This window comes from Phascolarctos cinereus, unplaced genomic scaffold (assembly GCF_003287225.1).
Source record: "Phascolarctos cinereus isolate Bilbo 61053 unplaced genomic scaffold, phaCin_HiC Scaffold_3;HRSCAF=262, whole genome shotgun sequence".
NCBI classification, from domain to species: domain Eukaryota; kingdom Metazoa; phylum Chordata; class Mammalia; order Diprotodontia; family Phascolarctidae; genus Phascolarctos; species Phascolarctos cinereus.
In genome coordinates, this window is record NW_027555736.1 from 216,393,640 (window position 1) to 216,411,512 (window position 17,873).

General features: G+C 37.6%; 2 pseudogenes; both read right to left on the reverse strand.

Moving 5' to 3' along the window:
* Window positions 1-847: 847 nt before the first annotated feature.
* LOC144456405 (uncharacterized) lies at window positions 848-6,984 on the reverse strand (annotated as a pseudogene).
* Window positions 6,985-6,988: 4 nt separating this feature from the next.
* LOC110202207 (calcium-binding and coiled-coil domain-containing protein 2 pseudogene) lies at window positions 6,989-8,337 on the reverse strand (annotated as a pseudogene).
* Between the last annotated feature and the right edge of the window lie 9,536 nt (window positions 8,338-17,873).

The window sequence follows — 17,873 nt, forward strand, 5'->3', positions numbered from 1 at the left end:
GCCACTGGATTCCCCCTCAGTCTGTGGGCCAGAAGCTCAGGAAGCAGCTGCCCCACCCCCGGCCATGCTCTTGGGGACTGGAGATGAAACCCTTCCTTCCTCTCTGACCACTGACAGAAACAGACTTTTCCCACTAACCTTCTAAGCTGTCTTTGGCACTTGTGGATTGAGGAGTCTGGAAACCTCCACAGCTGCCCACGATTCAGTCCTCTGAGGCCTGCTCCACGTTTGCTGCGGCCTGTGTGCCCACTCTGCCCTGTGCTCCAAGCCTGGCGGGATACACCTTTCTGATCAATCATCCAGGTTGTCTTGGGCTGGAAATTTGTTTCACTCTGTCTTTTTGTGGTTTCTGCTGCTTCAGAATTTGTTTAGAGACATCTTTTATGAGTATTTGGAGGGGTTTGGGGGAGAGCTGAAGCAAGTCACTGCTTTCACTCCAACATCTTGGCTCTGCCCCCTTCAAGACAACTCATAGACAAAAAGATTAACTTCCACATCTGTCACCCATATCCACAAAATATTTATATGGAATGCCCATCCAGTCAAAACCAACATGTTCTTTCCCTTGAAATGTTATCTAGGTATTTCCAAGAAGACCTCTTGAGTGCATGGGTGTCTTGGAATATCTTCAGAAGGTTTTGTCAGTGGTTAAAAGACAGGATAAGACCCAAATAGCAGAGGAAAAGAAAATGAGTGAGAAGCTATTGAAACTTTATTTTCTTTCCTAGTGCCTTATTTTATCTTCCTCCTCCTTATCCTCCTCAGAAACCACCTTGAAAAATAAATTAATTAATTAAATAAATAAATTAAAAATAAAAAAGAAACCGCCTTGACCGCCAAAGGTTCCTCAACCTTTGTCACCAAAGCTACCATAAAGACTATTACAGCCTCCAAAGCCACTGAGCTTGTCCCAGTCTTTGTTTCCATCAATCTCCCTGTTTTCCATGGACCCTTTCACAGCTTTAGCATCTTCTTTTGAGTTCAAGTTCACAAAACCAAACCCTTTAGATGACTATTTCTCTGTCTGTGACTATCCTGGCACCAGCTGTGTAATGATTTTTTTAATGGTTCTTCTGTGATGCTTTGGGACAGAACTTTGATGAACTCAGTTTTATGGCATTGGATAGTTAGTGCTAAATTAATATTCTTCTGTCCCTTTAACTCCAATTTGACCACACTGTCTTCAATTTCTAAATTGTCACAAGAATTCAAAGGTTCTTTTGCATATTCTCCAGAGATAAATTGAATGAATGCATACCTTTTAGGTTAGCCTTGGTTGTTTTGGGGTAAGGTGATTGATGTTGCCTTTTCAAATACTTCCTGGAGACTTTCTGCAGAGGCACCATAGGTAAGGTTATTCAGCACCAGTATCTTTGAGTCTGTTGCTTTATTGTTATCCTTATGCCAGTAATTATACTTCCCACATCTTGCATTCTCTTGTCCTTGACTGTTTTCCCTTATGTACTCCAGAATGAGCACCTGACCATCCATCTCAGTTCCTGTTTCTCTTCCAAGGCCTCATCTACCTCTCTTTCTCTCATAAGTTTAATGTCGGCAATTTCTTTGGGTTTCCCATCTTTGATGTACACCAGTCTAACCTCAATAGCTTACTTTATAAGGTAGATTCTGTTTGGATAGTGCCATTGAATCTCAACCATTTTTATTTTGTTTAATTTTATTTTGCCTTCTCAAATTTCCTTTGAAAGTAAAGGATTTTGGAGCCACTAAGTCCAGAGATATTTTTGTCTTCAGCTGATTCATTTTTTTTCAATCTCTAATTAATTAATTAATTTATTTTTAGTTTTCAACATTCACTTCCACAAGATTTTGAGTACAAAATTTTCTCCCCATCTCATCCCTCCCACACCTAAAGATGGCATACATTCTAAATACCTTTTTCTCTTATTTGTCCTCCCTTCTATCACCCCCCCCTTCTTTTGTCCCCTTTCCCTTCTATTTGCCTGTAGGGTAGGATAGATTTCTGTACCGCATTGCCTGTATGTCTTATTTCCCAGTTTTATGTAAAAACAATTTTTAGCATTAACTTTTAAAACTTTGGGTTCCAAATTCTCTTCCTCCCTCCCCACTTACCCTGATTGAGAAGGCAAGCAACTTGTTAAAGGTTATGCATGTGTAGTCATGCAAAACACTTCTGTAATAGCCATGTTGTGAAAAACTAACCATATTTCCCTTCATCCTATTCCATCCCCAAGTTATTCTATTCTCTTCTTTGACCCTGTCCTTCCTCAAATGTGTTTGGTTCTTATTACCCTTCGCACAATCTGCCCTTTCTTCTATCATTCCTCCCTTTCTTCTTTCCTTCCCCCCTATTTTCCTGTAGGGATATATTTCCAAACTCAATAGAGTGTGTATGGTATTCTCTCCTTAAGCCAAATCAGATGAAAGTAAGATTCATTCCTTCCTTCTCAATTCCCCCCCAAAGGTAAAAGCTTTTTCTTCTCTCTTTTAAGTGAGATAATTTACCCCATTTTACCTTTCCTTTCTCACTCCTTAATTTTCTTTTTTAGATATCATCCCTTCATATTCACTTCACCCTGTGCTCTCTTTCTATGTATATTCCCTCCAATTACCGTAATACTAAGAAGGGTCTCGTGAGTTACAAAGACCATCTTTCCATGTGGAAATATAAACAGTTCATCTTTTTTTTTTACTAATTTATTTATTTTTAGTTTTCAACATTCATCTCCACAAGATTTTGAGTTCCAATTTTTTTCCCCATCTCATCCCTCCCCCTACCCGAAGATGGCACACATTCTGTATATAGCTTCCCCTAATCTGCCCTCCCTTCTATCTCTCCCCCATTCTCTTATCCCCTTCCCCTTCTCTTTTCCTGTAGGGCAAGATAGATTTCTATACCCCATTCCCTGTATTTCTTATTTCCCAGTTGTATGTGAAAACAATTTTTTAAAAATTATTATTATTTTTTTAGGCAATTGGGGTTAAGTGACTTGCCCATGGTCACACAGCTAGTGAGTGTTATGTGTCTGAGGTATGATTTGGACTCAGGTCCTCTTGACTTCACAGTCAGTGCTCTATCCACTGTGCCACCTAGCTACCCCTGAAAACAAGTTTTTAACATGTGTTTTTAAGACATTGGGTTCCAAATTTTCTCCCTTCCTCCCTCCCCACCCAACCTCATTGAAAATGCAAACAACTCGATCCAGGTTATACATGTGTAGTCATGCAAAACACTTCCATATTAGTCACGTTGTGAAAAACTAACTGTATTTCCCTTCATCTTATCCCACCCCCCATTTATTTTATTCTCTCTTTTAACCATCCCTCCTCAGAAGTTTTTCTTTTGATTACCCCCTCCACCAATCTGCCCTCCCCTCTATCATCTCCCTGCTGTCTTGTCCCTTTCCCCAATATTTTCCTATAGGGTAAAATAGATTTCCACATCCAATTTAATGTGTTTGTTATTCCCTCTTTAAGCCAAATAAGAGGAGAATAAGATTCACTCATTCCCTCTCACCTTTCCCCATTTCCCCTCTACTGTAAAAGCCTTTTCTTATCTGTTTTATGTGAGATAATTTACCCCATTCTAACTCTCCCTTTATCCTTCTCCAAGTATAATCCTCTCTCAACCCTCATTTTATTCTCCAGATATCACCCCTTCATCTGCAACTCACTCTATGCCATCCATCTATCTATCTATCCATCTATCTATCTATCTATCTATATCTATCTATCTATCTATCTATCTATCTACCTATCCACATACATATAATTTTTACCGTCCAACTCCAACTCCCCTAATACTAACAAAGGTCTCATGAGTTAGAAATATCATCTTCCCATGGAGGAATGTAAAGAGCTCAACCTTCTCTAGTCCCTTATGATTTCTCTTTTTTGTTTACCTTTTCATGCTTCTATTGAGTCTTATATTTCAAAGTCAAATTTTCTATTTAGCCCTGACATTTTATCAAGAATGCTTAAAAGTTCTCTATTTCACTGAGTGCCCATTTTCCCCCTGAAAGTTTATACTCAGTTTTGCTAGGTAGGTGATTCTTGGTCTGCTTCCAGTGTGGACAATGTACTGTCCCAAGTTTCAGGTATTTTGTGCAGCTGTTTTCAGAGATACTTCTAGCTACCTGTACGTTTTCAGTTTTTCCAAGGTGGTATGATCAAGGCTGAGGTGTTTACTCCTTTCCTGGCCTGTGCTCTGGTCTATGAGTGACCACAGGCACTCTTCTCAACCTTGGAACTGTGATAAAGATTCCCTTTTCACTGTTATTACAAGCTCCACCATGCCAGGATTCCTCCTTGTCCCAGGACCACCACCCAGCACTGCAACCCTGATCCAAGCACAGACAAAGCAAGAGAATCCTTTCTCAGCACCAGCAAAGAGGTCCCTGCAATCCCTCTTTGACCAGCTGCTTGATACCCCCACTGTCTGTGGGCTGAGAGCTCCAGAAGTAGATGCTGCCCTAGAGTTTTGCCAGGACTAGGGCCAGACCAAGTTCTTCTCTCACTGGGTTCAGACACATCTTTCCTACTGACCTTCTAAGTTGTCTTTGGTGTATGTGGGTTGAGAAGTCTGAAAACCATCACAGTTACCCATGATTCAATCCCCAGAGGCCTGCTTTAGGTTTGCTGAGGCCTGGTCTTTGCCTGTGTGGTTCACACTGAACAGCGCTCCTCTCCCAGCCTGGCATAACAGACCTTTCCCATCAACCATCCAGGTTGTCTTGGGATGGAAATTTGTTTCAGTCTGTCTTTTTGTAGGTTCTGCTGTTCCAGAATTTGTTCTGAGCCATTCCTTAGAGGCATCTTGATGGGCTTTGGGGAAAGCTCAAGGAAGTCACTGCTTTTACTCTGCCATCTTGATTCCACCCACTGCAGCTGATTACATTTTATGTAGCCAAAATTCCTGTTGCTGCCAAATCAAAAGTCCACAACTGTAAGGTAATTTTTTTTTGTTTTGTTTTTAAGAAGTCCATGATGCCAACTTTTACCTCAGAAACAGGTTGCCAGTGAAGAGACTGGAGCCACTTCAACATCCAATTTTGGTTCCTTGGCTTCAGGAGCTCAAAGTTTACTGATGTCTTTTTTCTTTTTCCCTGGTGCTTCTATGATGGAGACTTCCCCTTCTTTTTTCTCTTCTTCCTCTGTCTGATTCCTTTACCTTCCCAGCTTTCCCAGGGCAGCTTTCACAAAAGCAAACTTCTTTTTGGCAGGCTTGGTATCCATAGCTTCTTCTTCAGAGTATTCTCATCTTCTTCATTTTCATCAATATTAACTCCCTCCTCCATTTCTTCCTCCTAATCCTCAAAGCCTTGATTGGTTGAAGCTCCTTCCATTTTTGTTGCTTTCAGTGGCTCAACTTCTTCATCCTGCTCACCTTCACTGTCCTTATATTCACTGTCCTCTTTCTTGGAGTTCTTCCCAGTTTTAGTGTTATTTTCATAGTGGTGAAGGGGCACTGCTTTAACTGGGTGACTTCTGCTTTAGACAGAGTGCTTCCTTTCTTTCTTGGTTAGATGGGTTTTGGCTGATATACCCATTTTCTTGCCAAGAAACATGACTGCCTGCTTATCAGGAGTCATGACTGCTTTCTTGGCAGTTGTAGCAGCAAAAATGACTTTTTTTGGCTGGGAGTACCTTTTTTGCTCTTGTAGCCACTAGTTTCTTACCCTTCCGAAAAAAGAAAAACACACGCTCTTTTCTACTGCTTTCCTCTTCAACTTCTGAAATATTCTAATCCTCACTGTCTTCTATATTCTTAAAGGAGAGGAGCCATTTTCTTTGGCTCACCTTGATTTTTCATAGTCTTCCTGAGTATCACTATGGTGATGGCACAATGTCTGTGGCAGCAGAGAGTATTGGGAGTAGTTTGTCTGGGAGCAGCCCATTCCTGACAGAGACTGAGAAGAGAAACTAAACTTTTCCCTTCACCGTATCATAGTAAGGAGTTAATAAATGCCTGCTGAACTGGATTATGTTTTCTGTTCTCTTTGATACTTTAAAATTCCATCAACGTATGTGTGAGTCCACCTCATGTGTAACTCCATTGTGACTTGTTGGAAGGTTAGTCAAAAGTCAGTTAATAAATATTAAAAGATGCAATAAGAGCCATTCCCCAATTGAAAAATGGTCAAAAGATATGAGCAGGAAGTTTTCAGAAGAAAGAATCAAAGCTATCTACAGTTATAATAAAAAATACTTGAAATCATTCTTTTTTCTTTTTTTAATAGATGAGGACTTTATTATTCTTCAGCAATCAAGAGATTTACAGAATTAAGTATCTACATTATTACTTATCCAAAATAACCTGCTACTCAGGAAACAATTCCAAACCACTGACTTTTAATTACTCACTATGAAAGGCCATTACAGAAAGGGTTGTATATTTGCATAGAAAAAGGCCCAAATCAGGAAGTGACAGCCAGAGAACCGGAGTCATTTATTTGAGAAAATTTCTTGTGCTCAAGATCACAGAACTCAGTCCTACTTGGTTCCAAAAAAAGTTACTTCTATGAGGAAGGGGGAAACTGGGGCAAGCTACTTCACATGACTAGACTAATAAAGTCTGAGTTCATCAGTCTTCTGTTTTTCTAAATGTGATCAATCAAAGCAGCTAGTGAACAGAAGGAAATTCTCAGTCATTCCCTTGAATGACTTCTAGATGCAAGACTGTAACTGTGAACAGTGCAAATTCATTTGATCTGGTTTCATCTTGGCTTAACTAATTCAACAGCAGTTAGGTGACAGAGAGGGCTAATCACTTTAGTGCCCAAGCCAGGGAAGCCTTGTTCTGGGGCTGGCTCACTGAGTCTCTTTATAGAAAGGTGAAGGCTACAGGATAGTAAAGCCTGAGCTGTTATCTTAGCTAACAGAGACTGATCCAAAATGATGAATTTTAAGAAGTGTCTCAAAGGCAGGTTTAGAACCAATCTTGACTCATTACTCTAAAGAAGGGCTTTCTGGCTCACTCTCCCTGAGGCCAAGAAGTGGTGACATTTTTTTAAAGTGAGTGGCAGAACACATGGTCATCACACATCTGCCACTCAATCTCTGAGATGTTGTCACAATATGGACAGTCCAGGATCCAGGTCTGTAGGTGCTGCCCCATGGCAGATGGGGCACCTTTTGATAGAGGGCAGGCTGGATACATGGACATCTGGGTAACAGAATAAGAATTTCCAAAAATGAGTTCAGTGTTTTCTTCTAGGGTTTCTTGAAGAGGAGTAGGGTTAGGGAGCAGATTAGAATCAGAATCCTCATAGACATAACAGCAGCCTCTCATTTTCCTTCTGCAAGAGATTCTTTTCTCCCTCTACTCTGTTCTTCTCCCTCTGTAGATCCTGATAGAGAAGCTGACTTTCATCCAGCCTCTTCTTCAGGTCACTGCTCTGGTTAGTGAGCTCCTGATGATTCTAGGTTGATGTGGTTTCCTTTTGCTTCATCTCCACAGTCTGCTCAAACTTTTGCTGGTGCTCCCTCCTTTCAGTCAAACTGAGAAGTTGCCGTTCATTTTCCTTCTTCAAATGCTCCAACTGCTCTGTTTTATCCTGGTCTCCCTGAATCAGTTTATCCATTTCTTTCTCTCATACTGAAATCTGTGCCTTAGCCTAATCAAGTTGATTGAGTGGTCTTCAGCCTGACATCTCTTTTCTCATTTTCTGAGGCCACATTCTGATTCTGCACCTTAAATTGAAGCAGTTCTGTCTCCCAACAGCTCTTCTGTACTTTCATACCTTCATTCTCTTCATTCAGGACACTGACCCTCTGCTCCAAAGTCTTATTGATCTCTGTCAAAGACTCCAGTCTCTCCTGCAGTTCCTGAGGTTTTTTTTTTTCTTGGATGCATGTCTGATTTCTGTTTCTGGATACTAATACAGTTGTCTTTCAACTCCTGCTTCTGTTGGTGAAGATTCTTGTTAAGCTGCTCATTCTCCTCCACCTCTCCCTGAGTGGTGACCATCAAGATGTCCTCCTCACTTTCTGGACAGAACTGGAAAGGGACACTAGCCCCACAGACAGCACCATCCTGATACACATAGCAGAACTGATAATACTTATCTATGGGTAGGCTTTAAACTGATCTTGTTGCTGCAAGGATGATTTACTGTTGAGGTTGGTGGGCATAAGAGCCCATATAAAGGTGTAATATTCTCAGATTGTTTTCCATCTTACCCTAAAGATGCCAACCCAGACCTTTCAGTATGGAATGAAATGCTGGGTGAAGGTGTAATGGCACGTAATGTCTTCCCCAGGGATGTAAAACCCCATGTTGTTACAGATAATCTGAGAGAAATGTCAATGATCCAACAGGACAGCTGATGTTGGGGGCTCCTCGCCTGTCTCTTCCATGGTGGGGGTTCCACAGAAGCAACAGCCACCAATAGCTGCATTGCAACAGCAACCTGTTTTTTCCTTACCATTTCATTTTTCCCTACTTACATGTAAAAACAATTTTAACATTCATTTTTAGAACTTTTATTTACAAACTCTCTCCTTTCCTCCTTCCTACCCCCCTTTATTGAGAAATCAAGCAATTCAATATAGATTATACATGTGTAATCATGGAAAACATATCCATAATAGTCATGTTCTAAAAGAAAAGAGACAAAGAATTCAAGATAAATAAAGTTTAAAAAAGTATGCTTCAATCTGTATTCAGACACCATTAATTCTTTTTCTGGAATGGATAGCATTTTTCATCATAAGTCCTTCAGAGCTGTCTTGTATCATTATAATACAATATTGCTGTTACTTTGTACACAGTACATTTCACTTTACATCAGCCCATACAAGTTTTTCCAGGTTTTTCTGAGAGCATCCTGCTCATCATTTTGTATAGTACAAATCACATACCACAACCTGTTCAGCTATTCCCCAACTGGTAGACATTCCATCAATTTCTAATTCTTTGCCCCTAGAAATGAGCTGCTACAAAAATTTTTTTGTTCATATATGTCCTTTACCCTTTTAACTCTTTTGGTATATAGACCTAGTAATGGCATTGCTAGGTCAAAGGGGTATGCATGGATTAATAGCACTTTGGGAATAGTTCTGAATTGTTTCACAAAATTGTTGAATCAGTTCACAACTCCACCAATAGTGCATTAATGTCTCATTTTTCCCACATCTCATCCAACATTTGTCATTTACCTTTTTGATCCTTCTATCCAATCGAATAGCTATGATGTCATACCTCATAATTGTTTTAATTTGCATTTCCCCAACCAACAGTGAGTTAGAGTAATTTTTTTGTGTAGTTTAAGTACTTCATCTGAAAACTGATCATATCTTTTGATCATTATCAATTGGGAAATGGCTCTGACTTTCATAAATTTGACTTATGTTCTCCATACATTTGAGAAAAGAGGCCTTCATCAGAGAAATCTGCTTCAAAAATTTTTTTTTCACAGTTACTATTGCTAGCTGTAAGTCTCTCCATTCTATCCCTCCCTTTACTCAATTCTCTCTCTCCTTTCACCCTCCCTCCTCAAAAGTGTTTTGCTTTGGACTACTCCCTCCCCCAATCTGACCTCCCCTTCTTTTATCCCCTTCCCATACTATTTTCCTATAGGGTAAGATAGATTTCCGTACTCAATTTAGAGTGTATGTTCTTCACTCTTTGAGCCAGTTCTGATGACAGTAAGGTTCCACTCAGTGCCCCCTTCATCTTCCTCCTCTTTCCTTCCACTGCAAATGTTTTTTCTTACCTCTTTTATGTGAGACAATTTACCTCATTCTACCTCTCCCTCAATCTTTCTCCCAGTACATTCCTCTCTCAATTCTTAATTTTATTTTTCTCCCAGGACTTTCCTCTCTTGCTTCATATTCAACTCATACCTGTGCCCTCTGTCTATATATACTGTTAACTACTCTAATAATGAGAAAGGTTTTGTGAGTTACAAATATCATCTTCCTATGGAGGAATGTAAACGGCTCAACCTTATCTAATCCTTATGATTTCCCTTTCCTGTTTACCTTTTTGTGCTTTTCTTTAGTCTTATATCTGAAAGTCAAATTTTCTGTTTAGCTCTGGCCTTTTCATCAAGAATGCTTGAAAATCCTCTATCTCATTGAATTTCCTTTTTTCTCTCTGAAGGATTATACTCACTTTTGCTGGGTTGGTGATTCTTGGTTGTAATCCTAGTTTCTTTGCCCTCCAGAATATCATACTCCAAGCCATCCTATCCTTTGAGGTAGAAGCTGCTAAATGTTGTGTTATCCTGACTGTGGCTCCATGACACATGAATTGCTTCTTTTTGGCTGCTTGCCATATATTCTTCTTGACCTAGGAACTCTGCAATTTGACTATAATATTCTTAGAGGTTTAATTTTGGGATCTCTTTCAGTAGGTGATCAGCGGATTCTTTCAATTTCTTTTTTACCCTCTTTTTCTAGAATATTAGGTCAATTTTCCTTGATACTTTCCTAAAAGATAATGGCTGGGCTCTTTGTTTTTTTTTTTTTTTTATCATGCCTTTCAGGTCCAAAATAGCCTTCTTGGATCTACTTTCCAGCCATTTTTTTTTCCCAATGTGACATTTCTCATTGCCTTCTACCTTTTTATTCTTTTTGTTTTGGTCCATTGTTTTTTGATTTCTCATGAAGTCATAAGCTTCCATTTACTTTATTTTAATTTTTAAGGAATTATTTTCTTCAGTGGTCTTTTGGACTTCCTTTTCCATTTGGCCAATTCTGCTTTTTAAGTCCTTCTTTTTCTCTTTTTTTTTTTGTACCTCTTTTATCAGTTGACCCACTCTGTTTTTTAATGTATTATTTTCTTCAGTATTTTTTTGTGTCTCCTTTACCAATGTATGGACTCATTGTTCATGATTTTCCAACACAACACTTATTTCTCTTCCCAATTTTTCTTTTTGTTTTCTTATGTGATTGTGGCTGGGAGTGTACTGGTACGGCCTGTGCTGAACTGCACTTCACCCTCACCCTGGTGCCATAAACCTTTCATGTTGTCCTTCTAAGTTGTCTTTGGCATATGTGGGCTGTGAGGTCTAGAAATTGCCACTGCTGCCACTGATTCAGTTGCCCTAGGCCTGCTCCTAGTTAGCTGTGGTCATGTCTGAGCTGGCATGGCCAGTGTTGGACTATGTACCTCTCTCACTCTGGTTCACCACACTTTTCCTGCTCAATTTCTAAGTTGTCTTAGGCTGGAAAATTGTTTCGCTCCATCTTTTTGTGGGTTCTGCTTGATTTCATATGTCTAATTAACATAATATTGCTTGCCTTATCCATAGGTGAAGGAGGGACTAGAGGGAGGGAAAAATTTAGAAAATTTTTTAAATTAATTCTAAAAGTAAATAAGTAGTAATTGAAAAATAACAAAACATATTATTAGCCCAAGTAGATGCTTAAAAATGCTGTGAAATTTCTCAGCATTTTTTAAACATAAATTTTGTCTACTAGGCACTTAAGATATACACCTTTCATAAAATATTTTATCTTTGCCGAAATAAACAAAAGTGTTGCATCATCTGTAATTTTCTAGATGAGGAAAAGCTGCTTTGCTGGGAGAAAGGAATGTCAGAATTAGAGTCACAAGAATTGTCTTAAAATTCCAGCTATGCCATATGCTTGGTGTGTGACCTTGGCTAAGTCACTTAACCTCTGTGTCACTTGTACTAACCATCCAAAGAAGTCCTTCCAGCTCTCAGTCTATGATTCCAATATACAGTACTGTTTTTTTGAGAGAAAAAAAGTACAAAAAATGAGTGGGTGTCTCAACTGTGTTCAAATTTTTCCTAATTATTACTGTCACTAAGGCAACACAAAATAAAAGTCATTTTCAATTTAAATGCTTAAAATGTTTTGATTGCATCCAAATAAAGTCATGCTTAAATCAACATTTTATTTTTCTTTTGAACACTAATGTCATTTTGGAGATCATCTTAGATAAAGGTTGACTTCAGGGATTTTAGAAATCAAATAGTCTGAGATTCAGAAAAAAAATGTTTTACAAAAGAGACTTTCATTTAAAGAAAAATCAAACATAATAATAGGTATAATAATGCAAATTGATGATAGGTCCTGATGTTAATGGCACTTATATAGGGCCTATTAGGTGATACACTACACTAGCTTTACAAATATCACCTCATTTAATCTTCACAACATTCCTGCAAGGTAGGTGCTGTTATTATCTACATTTTACAGTTGAGGGAACTGAGGCAGAGAAGTTAAATGGTTTGTCCAGGGTCACACAGCTACTCAATGTCTGAGGCCAGATTTAAATTTAGGTGTGCTTGACTGTAGGCTTAGTACTCTATCCATTGCATCATCTAGCTGGTATATTGTGTAGAGTACTGTATTTAGATTCAATTCAATAAACACATACAAAGCATCTCCTATTTGCCAGGCCCTGTGCTAAGCAGTGGGGGATAAAATTTAAAAAAGGCAGTCCCTACTTTGCAGATGGCAAGTAGAGAGGGAGCTGAGTAATGTAGATCCTGTCCTCTAGAAAGGAAAATTTTGGGAGTAGCTGAGTGCTTCTCCCTGCAGCCCCTGAATCAGACAGCAAAGGAGGCTGAGGGAGTTGGGAAGGTATTGAGTATCCAAGGCTGAATCCAACTTCATGATGAGGCAATTTCAGGTTTAACTTAGACAAGAAGTCCTGAGTTTGAATCCTGCCTTAGGCACTACCCCCCTGAGTGACCTCATAGCTTTGGTTTTCTCATTTCTGAAAGGGTTAACAATAATACTTACCTGTCTTAATGTGTTAATATGGGTCAAGTGCTTAGCAAACATGTTAAAAATATGTCAACTATCATTAATACACTAAGCCAAGAATCATATTATGATTACCAGGTACCTCAAAGACCATCTATCTCAATCCCTTCGTTTTACATATGAGGAAACAGAAGCTTAAAGAATTAAAGTGACTTGTCCAAGGTAACACACATAGTACATGTTAGAACCAAGATTTAAACTGTGTGTTTTCTGCTACATAATATTGTCTCCTTTAACATTTCATTAAAAATTAAATTTCTATTTTCAGTTCTGCAGAAGCTTGTTTGTTCACTATCATTTTTTAATATGTCTTTTATTTTTGTATCATATTCATTTCCCAATATATTCATCCTCAATCCCCCCACTGAGTATATTTTTCCTTGGTAACAAAAAATAAATGAAAAATAAAAAGATTAAAAAGAAAAGGGGTAAGTTCAATATAACCAACCAGAAAAATGTCTGCAACCAAAATCATATATAAATTCAACATCCAATTTCTCCCACCTCCCTGTTGAAATGAAAGATGCACATTTTTTCATCTCTTCTGTGGTACTAAGCTTTGCCCTTATAATGGCGCATGGTTCACTTTCATTTTATTTTGCTTCCTATTTGCATCATTTTATTCATTGTGTATTTGGCTTATTTAACTTTATACCAGTTCATTTAAGTCTCCCTGCATTTTTTGAATTATTCATATTCATATTCATTGTTGATTGTGATAAAATACTATTTCATTGCACCTATATGTGCTAAAAATTTTTACTTAAATAATTTAAAATCATTTGACAGGTATAGATTCTACTTCATTATTACCATGGAAATATGATTTCATGGTAGTTAAAGGACCTTTCTGTCATTACTCTTTGGATCAAACTGTGGGATACTTAACAGTAGGATATACATACATACATATATGCAAATAAATATATAAGGATGTGTGTATATATATATGTACATATATACATATATAATTTGTGTGTGTATATATAAAATATTAAAATATGTAATTATAAAATATTGTATTTAAAATTATTTTAAAATGTAAACACAAAAAAATGGTCTTTACTAAAGATCATTGTTGTATTCAAATTTCTGTTTTTATCTAATTGAGATGTCACCTTTAAGGAGTGAGATCATATAACAGCTACTGATAACTATAGCAATATAGAATTTGCCCTTGAGAACAGAAAGTTTCCAAGTAAAGTAGATCAGTAAATAAGGTTGTAAGAACTCACCTGCTTTGGGGAAAGCCATTTTATTTGGCAATTGGGTGATATGGAGCGTCTAAATGCCTCTATGTGAAAGGTCAGTCCAATGTACCACATTTGCATATCTCTTTTTATAGTTCAGTCTTTACTGCTGATTTTTAAAAATGACAAGAGAATATGAAGATGTCAAAAATATGCAGATTTGACAAGCTGATCACTTTCCTGCCCTTATAATAGGACTTACTTATCCTTTGGAAAACAGAAATTGAAATATCAGAATAGAGTAAAACGTGACCTGGGTGCATTTTCGCTTCTGTGTCCACAAATAAGCATTTCAAGATTCCTCCTATCCTTGATGATTTCATTCATTCAACCAAAATCATCAAAAGAAATAATTCATTAAGCACTTACTATGCTCTAGGCAGTGTTGTGTGTAGAACTTTGTGCTAGTAAAAAGATGCTAAAATGGGGGAAAAAGTTTATATATGACTTTTTTTTTGTTCTCACACAGCCTATAATGTAGTAGGAGGGATAAAACACAAACACTGAGAGATATTACACATAGTCTCACATGACCTAAAGATATGTTCATTAGAAACCTATGCGTTTGTCAGTCATATTAGATAAAGGATGCTACTGCTTCATGATGGGGGATCCAGGAAAGATTTCATGGAAGAGTTGGAATAAGTGTTGAGTTTTAGAGTATGGATAGGGATTTATTAGGTAAAGAGGAAGAGGATATTATTTCAGGCATAAGGAGCATTGTGATCAAAATTAGAGAGGCAGGGAAATGTAAGTCATGTTCAGAGGCAGAAGATAGGTTAGGTTTTTTTTTTGTTTGTTTTGTTTTTCTGGAGTGCCAAGTCAGAGACAGATGGAAAGGTGATATAATGTCATGATATGGAAGATAGCCATCAATATCAATTAAAGATCTCATATTGTATGAGACTATTTTGTCAACATTAAGAAGGAAATATTTACCACGGAAGGAAATATGGCATAAAGATTTTTCAAGAGGAGGGAAGGAAAGAGGGAATAGTAATTTATGTTTCAGGAACTGGAACTGTGCTAAGCACTATGTGTATGTTTATATGTGTGTATATACACATACATATGTATATACCTTTATGTGTATACACATCATGTGTACACATATATACATGTACATCCATAAATGTATGTGTGTGTATATATATGTGTATACATATGTATACATATATACATATATGTACATATATACATATAATTTGGCTTCATTTCAATGAAGAACATATTGCAATTATCATAGAAGCTGTCTATACTATGCTGGAACAGGTCTATGCTCCCAGTATGGAGCTAGGAGGAGCTTTACAATGCATCTAATTCAGTTCCCTCATTTGACAGAGGGAAAAACACATTCACAGAAGTTATGATCTATCTAAGATCATGAAGGTAATGTACATATATAGCCATTCTTTGCTTATAGGTTCCCTAGTTCCCTAGTGCTATTACCATGGTAGCCCATTGGTGGTGGTCAGGAGGTGCCACGACCAGAACAATGGTAAGAAGAATACAGGGGACAGTTGTGAGAGAAATATAGAGTTGGATTTGAGAGGACATAATAAATGAGTGGATATTGGGGTGAGGGAGTAGAAATTCAAAGATTGCAGACATGAACCTAGGGGTCAGGTTGAATGTCTGAACCTTAACCTCATAAGAGTCCCTGTAGTAAAAGACACATCTCAAAGATTTCTTTCAGTCTTCAACATTAGTCAAAAAACCCAATGCAATTATCATGTACATATTTATAGCATAATTTTCATAAAAATGAATCAGATAATTTTCTATTTAATATTAACAAAAGAATTAAACTGAGGTAAAAAAAAAGAAACCCTGCAACTCCCTCAAGGTTACAGAATTGGGCAGGGGAACCATGAATCCAACTCTTCTTATTTATGACAATAGAAGACTTTATCAGAACATCATAACTTTTCTAAGGTTTAAAATTAATGATCTAATAAAGTAGAAAATATATGGTCCCTTCGAAGAGCAAAGAGAGAGATGGTTTAGTAGGATTGAGATAGGAAAAAGGAAATATGGGCATAATGCTATTTTTAATCTTTATAATTGTAGTGGATAAGGAAAAGTTGTGGATTTTAACTAACAACTATATGAATATGAATTGAATAAAGAAAAAAAATGGACCATGGAGAATTTAAAAATAAGAACTCTGAAAGAAGTGTAGGATAATTATTGGACTTTTAGTTGACACCCAACCTACTTCCCCCTTACCTATGCAGATGACCTCATCTTCTATTTCACCATTAATATTGAGAGTATCCCTCAAGAACTCCCTTGTTTAACTTCTTCCACATTTATCAGTCTCTTCATATATCCTAACCTTCTCTCAGAGAACCATAGGCTTTAAATTTAAAGATGTAAATTTGGAAGGAACCTTACAGGTCATGTATGTCTTAGTTTATATATGAGGAAAACGAAGTTCAGAGAAATTACATAATTTGCTTAAGATGATTCATGTACCAAATGCCAGTGATCAGATTCCAACAACGTACTGTTTCCAAATCCAGTATTCTTTCCACTGTATCATACATTCTTTATGAATGAGGTCATAGTCTTTCTTTCCAAAATTATACCTTACCCACTCATATCTTTTGTACTATTCTTTCTCATCTTATTCTCTCTCTCTCTCTCTCTCTCTCTCTCTCTCTCTCTCTCTCTCTCTCTCTCTCTCTCTCTTTCTCTCTCTCCCCTCCCTCCTCTCTCCTCCCTCCTCTCTCTATCCTCTCTCTTGCAATGAACTAGTTCCCTCCTCTCTTTCTACAAACATATTTAAGTCTCCTGATTCTAAAACACAATTGCCTTGAACCGACTACCCCCTGAATTTCTGTCTTTGATCTCAACATAAGCTAAATTTACTATTCCATCACTCAGTTATCTATTTACCCTCTGTAATCATGGCGTGTGTGTGTGTGTGTGTGTGTATGTGTGTGAATAAAGCTGGATAAAAATGGGAAAAAATAAATAACCTACAGGAAAATAAGGGGGGGAAGGGGAAAAGAGAGCAGGAGGATGATAGATGGGAGGGCAGATTTGGGTAACGGTAATCAGAAGCAAAAACTTCTGAGGAGGGACAGGGTCAAAAGAGAGAATAGAATAAATGGGGGACAGGATAGGATTAAAGGAAATATACTTAGTTTTTCACAACATGAAAAAAATAGAAGGAGGAATGGGTTTAGAAGGAAACATGATAAAATCAGTTGGTGGGGAGAATAATGCTGCAGTTTATTCTCAATTACAAGAAAATGTCTTGAGTTGGAAAAAGAAAGGTGGAAAACTGGAAAATAGTTTAATGATGTCAAGAAAATTGATTCTTAAAAAAATTAGGATGGGACTAATTACTACCATTCAACCTAGTGAGAAATGTAATGTATCACTATTCTATTCCCTCTAATTTTATCTTTGCCTAGGGAACTCCAAAGTCTATGTATATTGAAAGCGAAAACAAAGCTGGATAAAAAAAAAATGTGTGTGTGTGTGTGTGTGTGTGTGTGTGTGTGTGTGCACGCGAGTGAGTATATGACTCACTTAGGCTAAACTGCCTTTTACAAAGCCTTCATTAGTTCCAAAGGCAATGGTTTCATCCTCCTTGATTCACTGCAGTATTTGGCACTGCTGACCACACACCCATTCTTGTTAAAATGTTATACATTTATGAGAAACATAGCATCAAAATACAAAAAATATCCCTCTTCCAAAACTTGTGAGACTTTATCCCCTCTGCACATACTAAGTCTCTGGGAAAAGAGGGCTTAAACTGAAAGTAGTATGAAAAATCACCCCCTAGTCCCCAAAAGTGCAAGGTACATTATGCCCCCAGACATATACATCATCTGTGGGAAGAAAGTGCCTAAACATGAAGAACAAAGGTACTGGCACACA